This window comes from Balaenoptera ricei, chromosome 3, assembly GCF_028023285.1.
Source record: "Balaenoptera ricei isolate mBalRic1 chromosome 3, mBalRic1.hap2, whole genome shotgun sequence".
Taxonomy (NCBI): Eukaryota; Metazoa; Chordata; class Mammalia; order Artiodactyla; family Balaenopteridae; genus Balaenoptera; species Balaenoptera ricei.
The window spans coordinates 134,425,131-134,447,707 of record NC_082641.1 but is presented as its reverse complement, the minus strand read 5'-3'; the positions used below and the strand labels follow the sequence as shown (position 1 = coordinate 134,447,707).

General features: G+C 40.6%; 1 long non-coding RNA gene across 1 annotated transcript in view; it reads right to left on the bottom strand.

The window, feature by feature from the left end:
* Positions 1-22,577, bottom strand: part of LOC132362679 (uncharacterized) — an 89,964-nt gene that overhangs the window by 66,766 nt on the left and 621 nt on the right. Inside the window, exon 2 of the long non-coding RNA XR_009502439.1 lies at positions 17,325-17,435. This is a non-coding gene — a long non-coding RNA (uncharacterized LOC132362679). The remainder of the gene's footprint in view (positions 1-17,324; positions 17,436-22,577) is intronic.

Sequence of the window (22,577 nt, the reverse complement as noted above, 5' to 3'; positions counted from 1 at the left end):
TTCTCCAAGCTGTAAATATGCTATGAAGTGATTTCCAAGGTATAACAATGAGTGAGAAAACAAAGCAGAGAAAAGTTATTGCAGTAAGCTCCTGTTTAAATACATATATGCTGGGACTTCCCTGGTGGCACAGAGGTTAAGAATCTGCCTGCCAATGCAGGGGACACGGGTTCGAGCCCTGATCTGGGAAGATCCCACATGCCACGGAGCAACTAAGCCCGTGTGCCACAACTACTGAGCCTGCGCTCTAGAGCCCGCGAGCCACAACTACTGAGCCCGCATGCCGCAACTACTGAAGCCCGCGCGCCTAAAGCCCATTCTCCACAACAAGAGAAGCCACTGCAATGAGAAGCCCGCGCACCACAACGAAGAGTAGCCCCTGCTCGCCACAACTAGAGAAAGCCCACGCGCAGCAACAAAGACCCAACACAGCCCCAAAAAATAATAAATAAATAAATACAATTTTAAAAAATAAATAAATAAAAAATAAATAAATAAATAAATACATATATGCTTATACATACATGATATCTATGGATATATATACATATATATATATACACACACTTATTATATATCTATATATATAAAAGAGATTACATATATTTAAAACAAAATGTTACCTGCTGCGGGGAGAGTGAACAAGATAGAGGGAATAAGATGAGAAACTAGACTCTGCATATAATTTGTTTTATAGATTTGACTTTTAACCACCTAAATGTCTAGATGATTAACTAACAAAAATAAAAATAAAGGCACTTCCTAAGAAATAAAAACAAAATAAAACAAAAACTAAAAGTATATTGAAAGGAATTATTTCACATGATTTTAAAACATAGTAATTTGGCTATGTATCCCTAGTAAAGAAAAAGAACTGCAAAACTATCTTAAACTATGTTTAGTAATCATATTGTTAGTAATAATATTGCTGTTATTATTCTGAAACTATTATATTCATGGTAGAATAAAGCAAATAAGTAATTGTTAATGTTGTTAGGAACCAAGGTTTTCAGATTAGGAGAAAATAGATACAAATACTATGAAAATCAAAGACATTACATAATACCCTGTAATAATAAATTTGTATTATTATGAACTCATGATGTTTTTTCTTTTTATTTTATTTTATTTTTTTTTTTACATTTAATTATTATTTATTTATTATTTATGTTTGGCTGTGTTGGGTCTTCGTTTCTGTGCGAGGGCTTTCTCTAGTTGCGGCAAGTGGGGGCCACTCTTCATTGCGATGCGCGGGCCTCTCACTATCGCGGCCTCTCTTGTTTGCGGAGCACAGGCTCCAGACACGCAGGCTCAGTAGTTGTGGCTCACGGGCCTAGTTGCTCCGTGGCATGTGGGATCTTCCCAGACTAGGGCTCGAACCCATGTCCCCTGCATTGGCAGGCAGATTCTTAACCACTGCGCCACCAGGGAAGCCCCGTCTTTTCTTTTTAAAATAAAAAAAGTATTGCCAAGATCCCTCCACTGCAATGTCGTAAAAACAATAATAAATCCAACAGAAATGAGCACTGCTAATCTTCAGATCATGGCCTCCAAATACCATTTCCTTGGAAAAATGGTTGACTTGAGGTTGAAGCAGAAAATGTAAAAGACAAGTCTGGATATCGTGTAATAATAAAAAGCGAGGAAGCGGTTAAAGAAGTCTGGTGTTGTGTCGAAAGGACTCAGGAGCCATAGTGAAAAAGTTCCCCTTGGCCAAAGTTGGAATAATCTGAACATTAAATAGAATAACAACTGTAATTAATTCAAACAAGTCAAATGTACTAAACTTCATGAGTTCATTTTAAAAAAGAAGCATTTCTGAAAGATGCTAGGGAACCAACTCACTATTCTGAATACTGCTGAATACAGAGAAAATCAAGCATTTATTTCTGTTCTCAGAGTTTCCAAACAATTGGTGAAGGAAACATTTCTCTTTAGAAAAAAAAAAATCCCAGTTGAATGAAAAAGTAATGATAGAATTAGAATGTGACCATTTTTGCAAACCCTGAACGAAATAATGGATCTAGTCAATAATCCTCAATGGCAGCTTATATTGCCATAGAGGGAGACGACCCCTCACTATGTGCCTCGTGATAGAAATTCCCAACACCACCTGTGTTCGTTTTCTAGCCTGGGTGGCTGAAACAAAAGAAATTCATTTTCTCACAGAGGCTAAAAGGCTGAAATCAAGGTGTCAGTAGGGTTGATTTCTTCTAAGGCCTCTCACCTTGCCTTGCAGATGGTCCATCTTCTTAGGTTTTCACTCTGTAACTGCCTGTGTCCAAATTTCCTCTTCTTATAAGGACACCAGCCATACTGGATTAGGGACCAGCCATACTGGATTAGGGCCAACCCTAATGATATCATTTTAACTAAATTACCTCTTTAAAGATCCCATCTCCAAGAACAGTTCACATTCTTAGGTACCGGGGATTATGACATCAACATACAAATTTTGGGGAGACATAGTTCAGCCCATAACAACATCCATAACATATTCTTGCCAAAAACTAGAATCTGAATTAGATCACAATTAAATACCAGTTTACAGGGAATCCAGGGCGGGGGCTGGGGGGGCAGTGTTGCGGGGGTGAGAAACACGTTAAACAACACAATGGAATGCAGTCCGCAAAATTCAGAATTTGGAAAACTCTAAACTTCCAAGTGACCTGCTTCTGCAACAGATAAATTGCAAGGACAAAAGAAAAGAGAGAGGTACCCACAGATTATCAGAAACCTAAGAAATACATGGATCAAATGCTATCTATGTGCCTCATATGGATCCTAATGAAACCAAGCAATTTTTTAAAAGACATATTTGTGAGACAATTGGGAAATTTGTACATTAACTGATTCTGAGATTTTTTACATTATTAAGGAATTGTTTTTAGGTGCGCTAATGTAGGTTGTGTTTTTAAAACAGTCCTTATCTTTTAGAGATAACATACTAAAATATTTACGTATGGGTGATATGATGTCAGGGATCTATTTTAAAATAATCCAGTGGGGAAGGAGGCAGAGTGTAGATGAAAAAAGAGTGGCAATGAGTTAATGCTCACAACTGGGTGATGGGTACATTGGGCTTGCTTATACCACGCTCTCTACTTTTGGGTATGTTTGAAGTTTTCCATAATAAAAAGCTTATAAATCAATAAATGAATGAACGAACGGGTGGTCATACCATGCATCCCACTGGGCAAGAGCAAAACAACTGAGATGAAAACAGGGAAGACTAACATACTAAGGGAAGCAATTGGGAATAAAATGTGACTAACACATAATAGCAACTGCCCTTTGTTGAGCAACAGCTAGATTCCAGTACAAGCACTAGGCAACATCATACATCTATACGTATAGTCACAAATCTCTACTGCTTTTCATCTTTATAATGTTCCTGGAGCAAACTGGGTCATTTTACAAATAGAAAATCCAAGATTCAGAGATGCCTGAAACCATAAACTGGTAAGGACCTGAGATAAACCAGCACCCAAGACTTTGGTCTACAATGTGTATCCCCTTTCCCTTATCCCACTCTACCTTGGGGGTTCAAAAGGGAATGAAATAATGGCCAAAACTTGAGTCAAGAGGGAGTGGCCTCAATCTGGAAATAAAACTTTGTTTTCTTTCTTTGTTCTTAAGGAAATTAGTTTTAAGAGCTTTCTTAGCTTTGTCCTCTATTAGTACTCTTTTTTTTTTTTTTTAGAAAAAGAAAAAAAGCACTTTAAATGGTCCTCATCCAACAGAAATGCTTGCAGTCACACTTCTCTGCAGGTTCACTTTACAGTAATGAATACCAAGACTTTTCTTCATCCCCATGATGATATATGTAGAGCTATGACACCAACTTGAAAATATAAAGAAAACAGAGATAGTGTGGAAAATATGTGTGCATTTTTTATCCTCTGCTATGAGTTTCTAGGTATTCCTCTCTGCCAAAATAAAACACTTCAGACATGATTCACAAGCACACGGTATCTCAAATAAAACGTCATCCATCTTTTTCATTTGTAGACTATGTTTTGGTTCTGTTTTTTATTTTCAGTACACTCTTTTAAATAACGTGGGGAAGTAGACTCCATTTTAGAAAGATTTCCATCAAGACAGATAACAATGAAAGGATCAGCCCATGAAGCTGAAGCCTGGCTCACCTGTGATTCTATACAACCAGCCATTACTCAAGCTACTAGAATGTCAGCTTCTCTCTCCCCTTAGATTTTTATCTCCCTCATGAATGTTAGGGAAAGAGTTGAGGTGGAAGTGGACGTTAATGATTTCTCCCTTCCAGAATCATCTGTTTGACTGCTCCTTCAGGCTACTTGGTCTTTGGCCACTTCTCTCTCTGCAAAGGTGGTGGGAGGGATCTGGGGAGAGAGGGCCCTTACTTCCCTTTATGAATCTGCCTTGAGCACCAGGATTGGGAGTAGAGGGGTGCAGAGGGGGCTTTTGGTCTGGCCTCCCATTCATGAAAGGATTAAAGTTCTCCTTTAAAGATTTTTCTCAGTGGGGTTATAAATAAAGATAGGAAGATAAGGTGACAGGACTGGAAGATACTGATGTTTGCCTTGCCTTTCAGCTTTAGGCTTGTATCCTATCCCTGAGCTACAGTGTCCATAGTACGCAATTTGTATACCATTGTAATTACCCCATAAAGAGCGCAGTTTTATTGCTTGTATTTCTCGTGTGTGTGTTGCAAAGCATTAATTTGTGATATGTAAATGTTTAAAGCATACCAATATTTTGCAATCATACTTCGTAATTTCCTTATTTTTTAATATACTGGTAGCCTCAAAAAATGGAAGTAGTTCTGGCTCCTTTTCGCTGTCTGAAAGGCCTTGAGAGGGACTTCCCTGGTACTCCAGTGGTTAAGACTCTGTGCTTCCGACGCAGGGGCCTCAGGTTCGATCCCTGGTCGGGCAACTAAGATCCCACATGCCACATGGTGTGGCCAAATTTAAAAAAAAAGAAAGGCCTTGAGAAGAGGAAGAGGAGAAGGTATGGTAACAATAGGCACAACAGTGAACATATACTGAGCATTTTTATGGGCCAAGTGCTGCTGGGTATCCTAATTTAACTCATTAATTAGCACTTTTTTTTTTTTAAATAAATTTATTTGTTTACTATTTTTTTGGCTGTGCTGGGTCTTCACTGCTGCATGTGGGCTTTCTCTAGTTGTGGCGAGCGGGGGCTACTCTTTGTTGCGGTGTGTGGGCTTCTCATTGTGGTGGCTTCTCTTGTTGTGGAGCACAGGCTCTAGTAGTTGTGGCATGTGGGCTCAGTAGTTGTGGCTAGCGGGCTCTAGATTGCATGCTCAGTAGTTGTGGCGCATGGGCTTAGTTGCTCCACAGCATGTGGGATCTGCCCAGACAAGGGCTCGAACCCGTGTCCCCTGCATTGGCAGGCGGATTCTTAACCACTGCGCCACCAGGGAAGCCCTAATTAGCACATTAATTAACATGTATTAATTAATTTAATCCTCACCTAAGAGGTAGATATTATCTCCATTTTACAGATAAGAAAATAGAGGCACAGCTGATAAGAAGCTGTGTATCAAACTTTACTGAAGGGTGGGAAGAAGCCAAAGGCATTACAGAGTATGAGGGAAATAGTATAAAACTAAATACTAAGTATAACTTTTCGTGGTTAAAAGGAAAAGCACCTAAGAGGTTAAACCTTCCATAAAGGGAATTTCCTTCCTGGAATCCCCCCAGATCCTAACCTTGTTTCTGGACCCTCATATTCTCATATGAAAGCACCACCCTCCTCTCTAATCTCTGGAAAATTCCACCCTTCCTCACAAGGACTGTTTTTGCCCCAGGGCCATATCTCTTCCCCAACCAGGGGATGTGTTTCCCCTAGGGAAAATATCTCAAATTCTGAGTTACTCAGTCTGAGAGAAATTTGTCGAGGAGGTGGGCAGTAGGGGAGGGGGTTGTTGATACTCCAGGTGCCCAGTCCTCTTTGGTGTCTCTCTTGACATGGTAGGTGACAAAGATCTTCTATCTTGGCCTGTCAATAACTTTTGGACCTACTTGTATCTTCCAAAACTTAACATTAATCATCAGAGGCAGTTAAATCTAAACCAACCCACAGGGATATAGAGAATCATACCTAAATGCTTCATAATTTGCAAATGTATCTTTCTCAACACTGGAGTTAGTGCTCTGGATTACTACGGTTCCTTTATTTGGTTCACTGTCCCCCTCCCCTCAAATAGGGTTCCCTTGAGCAAACTATCTTCCTCCCCGTAACTACTTGGGGTGGATGGGAGGTGCGTGGGCAAGGGTATGAAGACTTAGGTCTTCCAGCTGCACCGCAATGCAAATAAGGTCATCTGAGACTTTTTTTTTTAAACATACTTCCTCTATATTCTAAGTCATCAATAAAAGACTATGGTTGATATTATTCGGTCACATTTTACCCCAGCACCAAAAGTATTCATTGAGAGTTCCCTGAGAGCTTGGTTGTTAATAAACGCCGTATAACTACTTTCTGTGAGGCAAGTACCAGGGCCTGGCCCTTACCCAGCTAAGTTGCAAGAAATCTCGTGTTAATGTTTTATTATTGTAAACATTAGTTGGGGCTGTCCCCAAGCACAGGGATAAATCGGTACTATAAACAATTCAAGGGCAGTTTTTAGAATGAAAGCAATGCCCAGAATAAGAAGTTTTCCAAAGCACTTTTATACCTACTACATTGTTTCAGTCTCACGATAACTCAGAAAGGTCCTTAAACTTGTCATTATTACCTGCATTCATAGAACAGGAAATTGAGAGTTTAAGTGATTGGGCAAGGTCACCCAGTTAATTAATCAAAGTGCAAAGCTTGCTTTCGGACAACCTAGCCCAACTTTTGCCAAAGCATTGACATTTGCCTTCTTTATATCTGTAAAGCATTTCACAGGATTAAAACTCATTTAATCCTTGTGATGGTTAATTTTATGCATCAACTTGACTTGGCTAAGGAATGCCCAGATAGCTGGTAAAGCAGTGCTTCAGGGAATGTTTCTGAGGGTGTTTCAGAAGAGGTTAGCATTTGAATTGGTGAAAGGAGTAGAGCAGATGGCCCTCCTCAATGTGGGTGGACATTATCCAATCTGTTGAGGGCCTGAATAAAACAAAAAGGTAGAGGAAGGGTGAATTCACTCTCTCCCTGTGAGCTGGGACATCTGTCTTCTCCTGCCCTCGACATTATAACTCCTGGTTCTTGGGCTTTCAAACTTGGACTGGGACTTACACCATTGTCCTCCCTCAGCCACCTCCTTTAGTGGGTTCAGCATTGTGTTAATCAAGAATACAGGTCTGGGACTTCCCTGGTGGTGCAGTGCTTAAGAATCTGCCTGCCAATGCAGGGGATACAGTTTCGAGCCCTGGTCCTGGAAGATTCCACGTGCCACAGAGCAACTAAGCCCGTGCGCCACAACTACTGAGCCTGTGCTCTACAGCCCATGAGCCACAACTACTGAAGCCCGCATGCCACAACTACTGAAGCCTGTGTGCCTAGAGCCCGTGCTCCGCAACAAGAGAAGCCAGTGCAATGAGAAGCCAGCGAACTGCAATGAAGAGCAGCCCCCACTTGCCACAACTAGAGAAAGCCCGTGCGCAGCAACGAAGACCCAATGCAGCCAAAAATAAATAAATAAAATAAATAAATTAAAAATAAATAAATAAAACAAATAAAAATTAAAAGGTAGATATGGGAGGAAAAAAATGAAAGAATACAAGTCTGAGATCCTGGAATGACCTCTGAAACAAAAGTACCCAAACTGAAGGAGACAAAAATTCTTCATGGAAACTAAGAGCCAGCAATAATTCTAGTCATTATTATTGACATTAGGAATAACTTCTGAGAGTTATCATCAATCAACTAAAATAATTCATTGGGAAAAGAATAATCTTTTCGACAAATGGTGCTGGGACAAGTGGATATTCACACGCAAAGAATGAAATTGGGCCCCACTTCACACCATATACAAAAATTAACTCAAAATGGATCAAGGACCTGAATCTAAGAATTAAAACTACAAAACTCTTAGAAGAAAATATACAGGTAGATCTCTGTGACCTTGGAATAAGCAATACTTAGGTACAGCACCAAAAGGACAAGTAATCAAAGAAAAAAAATTAATAAATTGGACTTGATCAAAATTTTAAAATGTTGTGCTTCAAAGGACATTATCAAGAAAGTGAGGGACTTCTCTGGTGGTCCAATGGGTAAGACTCTGAGCTCCCAATGCAGGGGGCCCGGGTTCAATCCCTGGTCAGGGAACTAGATCCCACATGCACGCCACAACTGAAGAGTTTGCATGCTGCAGCTAAGAGTCTGCATGACAAAACTAAGAAGTCTGCATGCCAAAACTAAGACGTCCACATGCCACAACTAAAAGACCCTGCATGCCACAACTAAAGATCCCACATGCCTCAGCGAAGATCCCGCGTGCCTCAACGAAGATCCCACGTGCCGCAACTAAGACTCAGTGCAGCCTAAATAAATAAATACGGACTTCCCTGGTGGCGCAGTGGTTAAGAATCCGCCTGCCAATGCAGGGGACATGGGTTCAATCCCTGGTCCGGGAAGATCCCATATGCCATGGAGCAACTAAGCCCATGAGCCACAACTACTGAGCCTGTGCTCTAGAGCCCATGAGCCACAACTACGGAAGCCTGCACACCCTAGAGCCCCTGCGCCACAACTACTGAGCCCACATGCCAGAACTACTGAAGCCCGTGTGCTCTAGGGCCCGCGAGCCACAACTACTGAGCCCGTATGCTGCAACTACTGAAGCCCGTGGGCCTAGGGCCCATGCTCCGCAATGAAGAGTAGCCCCTGCTCGCCGCAACTAGAGATAGCCTGCATGCAGCAATGAAGACCCAACACAGCCAAAAATAAAATTAAAAAAAAAAAGACTCAATTGACTGGTCTTAAATCATTATTATAAATAAATAAATAAATAATTTTTAAAAAAAATTTTTAAATTTTATTTTATTTTAATTTATTTATTTTTGGTTGTGTTGGGTCTTCATTGCTGCGTGCGGACTTTCTCTAGTTGCGTCGTGCGGGGGCTACTCTTTCGTTGTGGTGCGCAGGCTTCTCATTGCGGTGGCTTTTCTTGTTGTGAAGCATGAGCTCTAGGCACGCGGGCTTCAGTAGTTGTGGCACATGGGCTCCTTAGTTGTGGCTCGCAGACTCTAGAGCGCAGGCTCAGTAGTTGTGGCACACGGGCTTAGTTGCTCCATAGCGTGTGGGATCTTCCCCGGACTAGGGCTCGAACCCATGTCCCCTGCATTGGCAGGCGGATTCTTAACCACTGCGTCACCAGGGAAGTCCCTAAATATTTTTTTTTAAGTGAAAAAGACAATGTACAAAATGAGAGAAAGTACTTGCAAATCATATATCTAATAGGGGACTTGTATCTAGAATATATAAAGAAGTCTTACAACTTAACAACAAAGACAAAAAATTCAATTAAAATATGGGCAAAGGACTTGAATACATAATTCTTCAAAAAAGATACACAAATGGCAAATAAGCACATAAAAAGATGTTCAACATCATTAGCCCCCAGGGAAACACAAATCAAAACCACAATGAGGTACCACTTCACACCTACTAGAATGGCCATTATCAAGCTCTAAAGAGGACGTGAAGAAACTGGAACCCTCATACATTGCTGGTAGGAATGTATAGTGGTGCAGCCACTTTGGAAAACTCTCTGGCAGTTTCTCAAAACGGTAAACATAGAAGTATCATATGACCCAGCAATTCTGCTCCTAGGTTTATACCCAAGAGAATTAACATATGTCCACACAAAAGTTTGTACACAAATGTTCACTTTTGTGAATAAATAGCACTATTTATTCAAAGTAACTGAAAAGCAGAATGAATGTGCATCAACTGATGCACGGATATACAAAATATGGTATATTCATACAAAAGAGTAACATTCAGCCATGAAAGAGAAATGAAGCACTGATATATGCCACAAATGAATGAACCTTGAAAACATCATGCTTAGTGTAAGAAGCCAGACACAAAAGGTCACATATTACGTGATTCCATTTATATATAATGTCCACAGTAGGCAAATCCACAGAGACAGAAAGTACATTAGTGGTTGCCAGCGACTGGGAAGACAGGGAGATGGTAAGTGACTGCTAACAAATATGGGTTTAATGATAATGTTCAGGAATTAGTGCTATGTGAATATGCTAAAAATCACTGAATTCACACTTTAAAAGACTCTTATGATATGTGAATTATAATCTCAATTAAAAAAATAAATTCCAGCTTCTTACAGGTGCTACATTAAGGAAAACACAGATAAATCAATTCAGGGCATCTAAGCCCATCATCAGGGAACCCAGTGAGGAAAGAATAATGCTCAGAAAATCACCAGGGAGGTCAGATTGGCTGTTATGACTCTAAAAGTATTCTAGTAGCACTCCATGTCAGTCTCTAGGAAATCTGCATCATGCTTTATACGATGACTAGCCCCAAAGTGAAGCTATGGCCTTAGGACCAAGCTGGTTTCATTTCTCATTCACCTCTATCTTGCCATCTTTCAGGTGTTTCCTCTGCAGTATCAGAAACAAGGACAGTCAAGTTTATGACTGAACTCAACTCATTCAACACATTTTATTGAGTACCTGGAAAGTGCCAGGCACTTTATACACCCAGGGAATCAGCTGTGATCAGGAAAAATGCTCCCTTTCCTTGATGAAACATATTCTAATATGAAAAATGGATAATAAAAAATATGCTGCTTCTCTTCAATGGCTCTCCCATCCCCAACCTATTCAATGGCCTTTTCTGACCTGCTTCTGGAGAGGTAGGTTTCACCTCTGAGAACTGTGTAAACCAGGCTCCCTTTTACTAGCAAGAAATTAGGCAGCAGGAAGAGAGAGATGAGGGTATTTCTTCTCCCTGCCTCAGCCTCACAGTTCTGGCAGTAAATTTCAACTACTACATCTCCTGTAGGATAGACTTCCTCTATAGCACCAGATCCAACTGGAAATTCTACTTTCTTCTGTCTTTTCATACTGAAGCATGTGTGGCAGATTATCTGAAAAGACAGCCACTAATGATTCATTTCAACCTATATGTTCAAGCTGATCCTCCCCTTAAAAAGTAGTATCTAGTTCACCTCCCCGTGAATCTGGACTTGCCTTGTGACTTGCTTTGACCAGAAGAACGTGGCAAATGTGATGCTCTGCCTGTTCTGGGACAAGTCCTTAAGAGGCCTGGCAGCTTCCACTTTGACTTTCCCGGGACCCAGCCACCTAATAAGCGCTCAGGCTAAATTATTGAATAGGGAGAGATCACATGGAGAGAAAGAGAGACAAGCCTAGCCCACCACTCACCAGTCCAGCCACCCCAGCACAGAGGCACCAGATGTATGAATGTGCCCATCTTGGATCTTCACTCAGCTCCAGTTGAATTTCCCCGGCCAACTCTACCAAGTACAGAGCGGAGACGAGCCATTTCTACCAAGCCCTGCTCAAACTGAATAATCGTGAGTAAATAAATGGTGGTTGCTTTTTTTAAGTCACTAAGTTGTGGGCACCTTGTTAACATAGCAATAGAGAACTGAAACTGATGTTAATGGGTCCTCACTGCTGCTTAGTCCCAGTCCTCGACATCCTTATTAATACCCTTAATCCTGACCTTGGCTCCATGAAGGGTCCACTGGCTTCATTCTCTTCAATTAAACCCTCTTGAGTTCTGTTTTATGTTCTGTTTTGAGTTCTGAGACACTGCTCAACACAACAAGTAAATAAATAAATAAGACAATCACAGATTCTTGTTGGTACCAGGATGAAAATAAGCAGGTTGCATGATAGGCAATGACAGAACCAACTTCAGGCAGGGTGTTCAGAGAAGGCCTTTCTAACTAACTCTGCTTAAGTCAGCTAACATCTGCAGCAAAGAGGCTGAAGGAAATGCAGTGCTAGTGGAAGCAAGGTAGGTGACAAACTCAGCTGAGGAATCCACTTCAGGTTCAAGTCACTTTTTCTGGTGTCTCTGCCCCGTGCCACAGAGCTAAGGCTTGCAACTGCTTTCATATCTCTGGGTATATCACTCATTTCATTTGTCCCATTAGGCTGAATATTTGAAGTAGAAGAAAGACAAACAAAAAGAATGGGAATGGCTCCTTCCCTGCCATGCTTGCCTCCCATCTCCCAATATACCTGAAAATACAAGTTTGAAGGGTGTGAGCCATACTGCCTAAGAAGAACCAGGACTAAAAAATGGGAGGGATGTTAAAAGGGACTTTTACATAAGGTATGAAAACATATTTTTTCCCCACAGTTAGGAGTAATTTGAAATTAAGGCAACATATTTTTATCAATACAATTGGCAAAAATTCTAAAGAGCAATAGCATCTAGTACTGGTGAGGATGTGACAAAATGGGCTTTTTAATATGGTGCTTGGTGAGAGAAAGAACTGCTATCCTCTCTTTGGTATACAATTTGCCAACATCCTTAAATAAAAAAAACATGTAACATATCTTTCCCTGGTCCCACTTTTTTTTTTTTTTTTTTTTTTTTTTAAATTAATTAATTAATTTATTTATTTATTTATTTATTTATTTATTTATGGCTGTGTTGGGTCTCCGTTTCTGTGCGAGGGCTTTCTCTAGTTGCGGCAAGCGGGGGCCACTCTTCATCGCGGTGCGCAGGCCTCTCACTATCGCGGCCTCTCTTGTTGCGGAGCACAGGCTCCAGACGCGCAGGCTCAGTAGTTGTGGCTCACGGGCCTAGTCGCTCCATGGCATGTGGGATCTTCCCAGATCAGGGCTCGAACCCATGTCCCCTGCATTGGCAGGCAGATTCTCAACCACTGCGCCACCAGGGAAGCCCCCTGGTCCCACTTTTGAGAATCTACTCTAAACACCATATGTAAAGATAGATGTGCAAAGATCTATTTTATTGCAATATTGTTCACAGTGGCAAAAATAAAAAGTAGGAACAACCTGATTATCCATCAATAAGAAAATGGTTCAATAAATTACGGTACATTCATATTAAGGAATCACACCAGTATTAAAAAGAATGAATTAGATCTATATTTATTGAACTGGAGGGATATCCATAATATATTATTAAGCAGGTATTTTAAAAAGCAAGCATCATGTATAGTATGATCCGAAAGTAAAAGTTACATATGTGCACATGTATTTGTTTATATTTATAGGAACATGAAGACAGTGTGGAAAATACATATGCTTTTAACAGGATTACCATAGAGGGGTGAAAATAAATGGAAAAGGATCAACTTTTCTTTACATATTTTTGGATTGTTTAATTTATTGAAATGAGTGTATATCACTTTCATTTTTAATTCTGCTGTCCCCACCCTTCTTTCCACCTCAGGCAACCAGTTCCGATTTACTTCACCTTATATTAATTTTAACTGTTCTAGAATGTTATATAAATGGATTCATAATTTTTTGTGTCTGTCTTCTTTTGTTCACTGTTGTGCCTGTGAGATTCATCCAGGTTGTTGTATACATTGGTAGTTCACTCCTTTTTCATTGCTAAGTTGTATTCCATTCAAATGGTGTATCACAATTTGTCCATATCCTGCTGATGGACATTTGGGTTGTTTCCAGATTTGGGCTATTGTGAACAAAGCTGCAGTGAACATTCTCGCATGAGAATTTTTTTTTTAATTGAAGTATAGTTGATTTACAGTGTGTTAATGTCTGCTGTACAGCAAAGTGATTCAGTTATACATATACATACCTCCTTTTTTATATTCTTTACCATTATGGTTTATCAAAGGATATTGAATATAGTTCTCTGTTGCACAAGAATTTTGACATAGATTTCCATTTCTCTTGGATAAATACCTAGGATTTGAATTGTTGGGTCAAAGGGTAGATATATGAGGATGTATGAACATATTTTACTTTTGGTAATTAAAAAAAAAAACCAATAAAAACATTTCCAATAAAAAATTTTGAAGAAAGAGAATGAATCTGTACTTCAAAAAGATAATAATCCTTGCTATCTTTTTCTCCATCCTTCCCCTCCCAATAGGTGTTTGCATCTGTCAGTTCTTAGGCTTCCCAGGCCAGATCAGTGACCCACTACTTTTCAGGATGAATCATCAAAGATGGGGAAATTCTAATGTTATACCTGCCCAACAGGAACTAGGTTTAGATAACGCCCACCAGAAGCCTTAAGACTCAAATGATAATTCAAGAGAACTGCTAACACACAGGAAAAGCGGCTTCTATAGTCGGAAACTTATTGCAAACCAAACAAAACTCATGACACTCCTTTTCTATAATAACAAGTTGTCACCAGAATAGATACTTAGCATGAAAAAGAAGAAACGAGTCAAATCAACACATCAACAACAGTAGCAGAAGTAACCCTAATGCAAGGGAGGGTTTACAAACAAATGGTGAACCAAACCTTGGTAACTTTCCAAACTTAAACTGAAAGTCCAAGATGCTATAAAAATCCATTCAATACCATGAAGACCTATTCCAGGAAGGATTGGCTGGAATAAACATAATTTTTTAAGTGTTAAAAAAAGGGGTACTGCCACACTGTCAATGACAGATTTTAGCACCCTTTTTCTCAGAACTGGCCTTGAGTCTTAACCCATAAAAGGGTCACAGTTTCAGTATATCCTCCAGGATACAGCTGTTTAGACCAGGGATGGACCTCAGACAGTTCAAGTTTGGATTCGAAGTGCCATGGGAAGCCAATAAAGTATTCTGTGCAAGTAGTAACATGGTCTGATTTATGATTCAAAAAGATCTTGGAGGAATAAATTAGCAAGCATTTGCAGTAGTTCAGATGAGAAATGATTATGGTTGACGATGGCAGTGGAGAAGGAGAGAAGCCCTAGGCAGCCCCTCAACATCTACAAGCCAGGGAGAGGAACAAAGGGTTTCTGAAGGAGTCGACATGTAGACCTAAAAGACTGTGGGGTCATGAAAGCTAAGAGAGAGGGAGTTTTTGAGAAGGAAGAAGTGATCAACTGTGGCTTCAGAAGTAGTGACGAGGAGCCTATTTGTGAAGAAGACAGCCTTCTGTTAAAGGGAGCAGAGAAATGGGGCGGTAGCAGGAAGAAGATAAAGTGACAAGGAAGTGACTAAAGCATGTTTGTAGCTTCTTTTGCACTGCAGATAGAATTCTAAAAGGCCATGTTCTTAACTTGCCATACAAGTCCCTCCATAGAGTAACTACTTTTATCAGTCAGGTTCCCAGTAGCAGACACTGGCACACTCAGAGTTTAGCTGAAGAGAACACCGCAATGGGACAATTTACAGCCGTGCAGGCAGGGTGAGGAAACTCACATCATTTGGGGAAGCACCCAGGCGTTAGCTTCAGGGTGAAAACGTTGCCACACAAAGCCTGAAGAGAAAAGGGAAGAAAACTTAGAGCTGGAGCCATGGAAGGGGGGCCATCTGACACCAGCAGTGGCCACAGAGGGCCAGAACCCTGTTGCTAAAGCAGGAAGGAAGGAGAAAGAAATATCTCTGCCCCCGTTTTCTGATCCACCCTCACAACATTGGCTGAACCCAACTGGAAACCAGAAGCCATGAGAATGCAGGTGATGGACTCCACAGAGGTCAGGAGGGCACAGAGCAAGGCAGAGAAATCCCTGGGAAGTGGATCGAGCAGGCAAATCACCAGCACACCCTTGCTCACCTCCCCAGCTCATCTCTGACCACTCTCCCTCCCCTCACCCCCACCACTGAGCATTCTTTCACATCCAGGAACATGCCGAGCTGCATGCTACCTTGGGCCTGGGTACAGGCTGTTCTTTCTATCTGGAATACTCTTCCCCTCTCCACCTCATTAGCTCAAAATTATCTTCCACCTTCACTTTAAATGTCACTTTCCCAGAGAGGCCTTTCCCGGCCCTTGTCCCTATCCCATCTTCAGGAAACACCACCGTTACATTCTCTCATAGCACCCTGTTCTTTTCTTCTACAGCATTCTTCATCGTGTGCAATGATAGCTTTACCACAGCATTATTTGTTTAACATCCACCTACTCCCTTAGACTACACATCATGAGAACAGGAATTTGTGTCTGTTTTCACAGGATGATTTTGGCAATGGGGTAAATGCCCAAACACATATTTATTTAAACACTTAATGAACCTGTTATAATACCCTCTCCATGTCACCCATGATCTCTGAATACAAACGGTTTAGCAATGATAACAGATCTTATTTAATCCGTCCTTGTTACATGTCAATCCGTCCTTGTTACATGCTAGAAATGTATGTCATCGCATTCACCACCCACAACAAAGTCCTAAGAGTCAGGGACTCTTTTCAGCCCCATTTACCCAGAAAGGGCGCCAAGGCATGAGAGGTCAAGGAATTTAGTCAAGGTCACACAGCTATGGGTTGTGAACCAAATCCCACTGATACCACAGCCGGTGCTCTGACCTTCCTCCCCACCCCCGCCCCCATTATACTGCCTCATTAAACATCTCCCTCTGGTTTTTGCTTGTTTGTTTATAAGTCTATCTTCCATATTAGACTATAAGCCCCTTGGGTAACAACAGGTTTTAGTCAACTATTTAACCCCACTGCACACTGCAGATGCTCTATAAACACTGAATGTCAACTCTTTCCTACCAGAAACGCACGCCTTGCACTGACTGACCTCTCCCCTCACCTCCAGTCTTTACCCACATTCATTCTGTTTATTAAAGAACAGTGGTCTCTCAATCAGACTCTTTTGATGTCCACTGCAGTGAGGTCTTCCACTAGAGCACAATTTTTTAATGAACTGATAAAGAGTTCAAGGACCAGCAAAGCCTCCTGTGAACTCTGAACACCTGGGGGCTTTCCCAGGACACTTGCCCTTATCCAGAAAGACCTGGCCTCAGAAACCAGCCAGCCCATCCTTTCTGACATCCAACCAGTTCACTCCTCAATCTCACTTGACAAAGCAGGATCAGTTCCCACAGTCACAGGCTGCCTAGTTGCTTCACTGACGGCAACTTGGATTCCTGTGAATAGAGCTTTCAGAGGCCCAGCCACCGGGAGCAGCACATCTACTCTGGGCTCGCCTGTGCTCAGGGGACAGAAGGAGAGAGAGCATCCCAGGAGGCAGGAAAATGATTCCAAGAGCACTTCTGCCTCCATCTCACCTACTGCCAGCACCTGTGCATTCTTGCAGAAGGACTTGGAATGTGTTAGCCCTTTAGAGAACCTACCAGGCTCTCTGAACAGGTCCACCCAAGCCCTCTAACAGCCCTGAAAGGAGACTGAATTTCAGCCAAGAAGAGCCCAACTGTCAGCAGAACAGAGAGTTAGCGAGGGCATGCCCTCCTACCAGCTTACCTGCTGCACGATGCTGCGGCTCCACTTAACTCCTTCCTTCTTCATTGCTTCTTTTTCTTTTCAATTATCCCCATGGCACTCTTTTCTCTTTTGCTCTCCACAACCCAACTTCTGTGTGATGTGGACCAAAAAAAAAAAAAAAAAAAAAGTCAGAGCTAGAAAGAAACTTGTGTCATCTAACCCAAGGCATCCCAAGCCCTGGCAAAATCACTTAAGAGGTTTTTTAAAATACAGATTTCTAGACCCTACCTTAGACCTGCAGTAGTAAATAACTATTGCTTTTGTCTGTCGAGGCATGGCTTTCTTCAGAGTTTCTTCAGAGAACTTTTCTTTCCCCACTCTACATGGTTCTCCTAGGGCTAGCAATTCCATAATGCATGGCCCCAAGATAGGTACATGATCCAAACTGGGCTAATCAGTCATTCCCAGTGCTATTAGACTCAGTGGATGAAAGATTAAAGTGTCCCTTTCCCACTGGTTGCCTAATCAAAACAAAGGCAACCCATTCTCCACAAGGTAGTAGCCCTATTTCCTGCCAACTAGAAGAAACTTATCTGCAATGAAGGAAAATGAAAATCAGAGAGAGTTCTGACCATATTTGCTAAGTTCCTGAGGCAAATTCTATCTCTGAACTCCTCCGTCTCCTGGGTCAACAAATTCTCTTGCTCTGCTTAAGCTAGTTTTGAGAGTTTCTGTCATCTGTGACCGAAAGTATAGGGATTAATACATCTACTGAATCAAGAACTCAAAGGTTAGGAAAGAGAATCTGAAATTTTGAAAGATGTGCAGGGATTTCTGATGTATGGCTAGGTTTAGGATATTCTTTTTTTTTTTTTTTTCCTTTGAATTTGTATATAAATTTAATTTTTTGGCTTTTTTAATGACATACAGTTGACTTACAATATTATATTAGTTTCAGGTATACAACATAGTGATTAGATATTTTTATAGACTAGACTCCAAAAAAAGGTGCTACAATATACTGACTATATACCCTGTACTGTACATTACATTTTTTTTTTTCACACACACACACTGTATTTTATTTTTACAAGAGATAAGTAGACTGACACCAAGCATTGTACATGGATGACCACAACAAAAGCAACAATGATTGCAATTACCAAACATGAAACACACTCATACTATGTCATAATATTGACATTCAGTCCAGTAATCCTCCACTGTAACAGCTCCTTTACTTTGCAGTGAAAATTGATTTGTATATTCTTTGCCTCTGAGTCCTTGTGGGATTTTTTTTTTTTTTAATTCAGACAGAAAGTCACAAAAATTATACTCATCCTCATCAGTTCACTCAGTCCCATGTAATTAATTTTTTTTTTCATCTTGATCTTTTGTTAGCACTTTTATGAGTTCATCAGTTTTTCATTAGAGTTCTGAAAATGCTTATTCATTCAGTTCAGCAGTACAGTCAGTTACCAGAAACCTGTACTTGTCAGAGTCTTTTCCATGAATTTCTTGAAGATGAAAGCCTTTTATAGGAACATATTTGCAAAAGCATCAGAGTACACCCAGAACTGTCTGTAAATGACAAAAGACTTAAAAATGACCACTGTTAAAGATTTGATGAAAGTTCATAATAATGCAGTTGACAAGAAAATTAGTTATTTCTGAGATATACATTTTAGAGTAATAACTAGGATTATTACTTATAACATTATACCAGAACATATAAGATTTTTAGAAATTTCATGCAATGTCTGAAACATTTATATTAACATATTTCCATACATATTTCCATACAAATACAAATATAAGATTTTTAGAAATTTCATGTAATGTCTGAAACATTTATATTAACATATTTCCATACAAATAACCCAATGAAAGTTTAGTATTAGTTGTTTTGTTTGTTTGTTGTTTTATACTGCAGGTTCTTATCAGGCATCAATTTTATACACATCAGTGTATACATGTCAATCCCCATCGCCCAATTCAGCACACCACCATCCCCACCCCACCGCAGTTTTCCCCCCTTGGTGTCCATATGTCCATTCTCTACATCTGTGTCTCAACTTCTGCCCTGCAAACTGGCTCATCTGTAACTAGGTTTAGGATATTCTGATAGACCAACCCCTCAGCTTATAAGGATAAAAGCTGAGATCCACATAAGGGATTTGATAATAATGATGAGGTAGAATTTAGTGAGCACTTACTACATGCAGGACCCAATGTGAAATGAGTTATATGTATTACTTCATTCAATCCTCAGCACATCACTTTGAATTTACTATGTTTACCATATCTATTTGCTTGTTTACTATTTCTGTTTTATCTCCAATTATACATCTACCACCTTACCACCTAGCACAGTGCCTGCAACATAGTAGGAGCTTAATAAATACTTGCAATATTGAATATATTTTACAGATTAATACAATTACTAGCAGCAGTAGTAGTAGCAGCAGGATTACTAACATTAACTGAGTGTTTATTTTGTGTTAGATTCTATTCTAAGTTCTTTTTAAACATTAGCTTAATTGTCTGAAAAAGCTTTTAAGGTAGGTTTCTGTTATCCCCACTATGATAAGAAAACTGAGTCACGGAGATGTCAAATAATTTCCCCAAGGTCACATAGCTAGTAAGCAGCAACACTAAGATTCAAACCCAGGCAATCTGGCTCCAGAGTCCCAGTTCACAACCACTATGCTATACTGGTTTAATTAACTTATTCAGAATGACCAAGCTACTGAATAGCAGATACAGAATTTGGGCCTAGGTTTGTCTGAGTCCAAAATCTGCACTTTTTAACCACTACTTTATACTTCCTGTCTGTGGTTAATTGTCTGACAGTTCGTGGTAGTCCACATAAATGGTGTCCCTGGGGTCGTGCAATATATAATCTGCATAGCTCTTGTGGCAACCCTCAAAATATGATTCGAAACCAAGTATCCTGACTTCTAGAGAGGAAGAGTTAGGTGTGATCAAAAACAACACTCACTGGGCCAAATACTGAAACCAAGGTACAACTGTTTGCCTCTTGTGTCCGTTTGGATACTGCAAGAAGCAAAAGCCAAGATGGAATTAGAAGTATAAGAGATTTACTGAAGGATAAATGGAAGAAGGAACAGGAGTACGTGGGAAGAGTTTCAGACTACAAGGAAGTTCTGTCAAGAGAGAAAGGAGAAGGAAGATTGGGTTGGAAGAGAATCTGTCCAGTTGCAGCAAAGCTCTGAGGAAATGTGGGCCAGGTCAGTGGGGAGCCCAAGGCAATGCTGGCCCAGCAGAGGAGTCCTGCTTTGGGCAGAAACAGCCTCACTCCAAAACACCTTGCTCAGTCATTGCCTGGGAGCAGCCCAATGACAGCAGAGCCTTGGCATAAATGCTGTGGCTGATCCCCAAGAAGTGGCTGTCGGAGCTGCTGGTCATCCACACTCCTCTCAACTTGTTCTCTTGAAGAAAGATCTGGCCAGAGCCTTCCCGTGGCTGCCACAGCCCTGTACTAGGAATCAAACTCCTCTGAAGGAAACACCAAGGAGCCAGCCATAGGAGAGAAGCAGTGTTTACAATTGCTCCTCGCACATAAATAACACTGCTGAGTACATTTGCTTTCAAACCTTGTGTTGGTTTGGCCTTACTTAAAAGCCCATTTAGTGAAAAATATGTTTTCCTGAAGAGGGGTCGGTGGGACTTTTTCTTGTTTATTTTTCTACTGTGGACACATTTAAATTGCCACAAAGAAGTTACTATGGAAACTGCTCCCAAACTTGCAAGATAAAGGGCAAAAATGGAACACTTTGTTAAAATGCAAATGATTAGTCTTTAGAGACCAGAGCACTTTTTAACAAACTCTCCTTGTCTGGTTCTTCTGAGTCCATTAAGGGCTCTCTTAAATCAAAGGTAGACAGGCAGGTTTTTTGTGTTATATTCTAGATGGCACTGGTCAACTGTGAAAACACCACAGGTGGCAACTCTGGAATAAATCTAGACACTTTCAAACTTGTTGGATCAGGCAAAGTAGATAACAGCATTGTACTCTGGGTAACTCTGGTGAAGCTGACTATGAATTACTATGAATGTACAAACAGGCCGAGGGCGGGGAAGGTGGTTATTTTTATGTCAGGCTCATTCTGCTGGTGTACCCTGAACCCGCTTGTTTGAAAGTTAATTTACTGAGCTCTTATTTATGGAAAGCAGTTTCCCTTTCTTATCTCCCCTGGCCACATTCCACCCTTTGAATCTTGAGCTGGACGGTCCTTTCAACACGAAACACAAACTTCTCATTCGAAAGCCCCATTTCTCTGCCTATCTCTTTACCTGCCCCTCCCCACCCACTCTCCAACTCACTTTACTTCTGTCTGCCTGAGCAATCCTAGCTTGACAAAGCTCTCAGATAGCTTTGTCCTGATTTCTGCTTTTTGTACTTTTCTGCCTGGCAATTCTTTCAACTTGCTTGTCTTGTTGAAATCCCAAAGTCTTATTGAAACCCTTTTTCAGAACTGCTTCCAGTTATTAAGTGGATGCAATATGAAGGGGTGATTTGACCTGAAGAACTAATTAAGGGGTCACATGTTCTAGATTCTTGATTTGGGATCATTGTTACCTAGCTTCATGACTAGCAGCAATCAATTTCAGGTCTCCTTTGTGAATCAGAGTCTTCATCTGTTCCCTTCACCAGAAATTCTTTTCTTGCAGTTGTTTTGTTTGTTTGTTTGTTTGTTTTTTGCCAGCTCCTTTTTATCATTCAAGTCTCAGCTTAAATAAAATGTCATCAGGGGACTTCCCTGGCGGTCCAGTGGTTATGACTCCAGGCTTCCACTGCAGAGGGTGCAGGTTCAATCCCAGGTTGGGCAACTAAGATCCTTCATGCCAAAAAAAAAAAAAAAAAGTCCTCAAAGCGGCCCTAAATACTCCCTAATGTTATTTTCCTCTAACATCATTCTTCATAACATTATCTTCTGTTTTCTTCAAGCACTTTCTAGCTGCAATTATCTTAAATGTTCCCTTGATTACTATGTGTTCCTCCAAAGGACCTTTAAGATCCAAGAGAGCTGAGGCCTTGTCTGTCTTCTTCCCAGCTGTATTCCCCACTCCTGGCACATAGGAAATGCTCAGTAAAAATTTGTAGAATGAAAAAAACTATAAAATTTAAGCAGTTGGACCAAATGAACTTTAAGGTTACTTGTGGCTTTAACATGAACACTGTCAAAAATGAGTAAGTGAAAAATAAAGTGACAACAACAATTGCAATAAAACAATGAATGCAGTGTGGATGTATACTTACGCTTTAAG